The sequence below is a fragment of the Schistocerca gregaria genome, unplaced genomic scaffold (genome assembly GCF_023897955.1).
Source record: "Schistocerca gregaria isolate iqSchGreg1 unplaced genomic scaffold, iqSchGreg1.2 ptg000470l, whole genome shotgun sequence".
Taxonomy (NCBI): Eukaryota; Metazoa; Arthropoda; class Insecta; order Orthoptera; family Acrididae; genus Schistocerca; species Schistocerca gregaria.
The window spans coordinates 3,940,880-3,942,135 of record NW_026061884.1 but is presented as its reverse complement, the minus strand read 5'-3'; the positions used below and the strand labels follow the sequence as shown (position 1 = coordinate 3,942,135).

At 47.6% G+C, this 1,256-nt stretch overlaps 1 non-coding gene across 1 annotated transcript; it reads left to right on the top strand.

Annotated features, from left to right (window-relative positions):
• Positions 1–1,183: 1,183 nt before the first annotated feature.
• Positions 1,184–1,256, top strand: Trnak-uuu (transfer RNA lysine (anticodon UUU)). Its single transcript has one exon. It is a non-coding gene; the product is annotated as a tRNA-Lys (tRNA).

The window sequence follows — 1,256 nt, the reverse complement described above, 5'->3', positions numbered from 1 at the left end:
ATATGAAGTGTTGTCAGCTAAAGTCTGATGATGCAGACGACCGTAAGGACGAAGTACCCAAGAGTACCGCTAGGCCGCGCCTGTTTAGCTCAGTGGTAGAGCACTGGTCTAATAAACCAGGGGTCGTAAGTTCCATCCTCACAGGAGAAAGATGAATTTTGGAAATCAGTTGCGCGTCGTGGCCGTATAGCAAACAGTACCTGTGATGACGAACAATTAGCGACAGGCGTTTTTTTAAGAATCACTCTCAGATGCGATTAAGGCGAATGGCGCAGATAAAGCATTTGCCAAAGCGGTACAGCATAAGGTGGGACGAGGCAGTCTGAATTACATTTTATAGATGTATTTCTCACATATCTCAGAGCCTCTCGCGATATTCGCCGTCGTCGTCGTCGTCGTCGCCGCCGCCGCCGCTTCTGCAGAAGTAGCAAATGGCAATCGTAGCAAATGCGGCGAGGGTCGCCCTGCCTTCGATTCCGAATGCACAAAGTGTGTGGTCTTGTTTCTCAGTCTATATTTGGTCGGTCACGTCAGAGGTTGAATGTAACGAATGGGTGGGAAAGAGCAAGGGGCAGCGGCTGTGTAGAACGAAAACGCAAATCCTCATGGGTGTGAGCGTTTCGAGATGAGTCGTATACATGTAAATGTTGGTCGTCAGTGACCGTGTGGCCTAATGGATAAGGCGTCGGACTTCGGATCTGATGATTACAGGTTCGAATGCTGTCACGCTTGTGTTTTTCCAGTTCTGAAAAAGAAACATAACGTTTTAATGTAGCAATTGAGCAGTACGAAACCGTCTGAATGTTGCTGTTGACCATTTTTTGCTTGGAGATGCTCTTGAGCTTGAAACACACACAACAAGACCGGTGTTAACTATCGAAATGGTCGGCAGAGTGCCGACACAGCGAGTTTTGACTATCACTTGCACATCTAAAACAACGTCGGAAAGTAACTCGTTCGGCTTTTGAGTTACATAAAGTATGTGTGTTAATTTTGACGCCACTAGCTCTGCATGTTGTCATGCAATTTCTTTACCTCTCAGAAATGATTATGACATAAAAGTGAAGTACGTGACGAGTGTGACGTTAGGAAAACATTAGGCATCATGGGGAGATTCTGTATGGGACCACCCAACCCAAACGAGTACTGTGTGACGTGCTACCCGGCAGGTTTTCACCGAGGTAGCCGGCTAGCTCAGTCGGTAGAGCGTGAGACTTTTAATCCCAGGGTCGTCGGTTCGAGCCAGACGCTGGGCG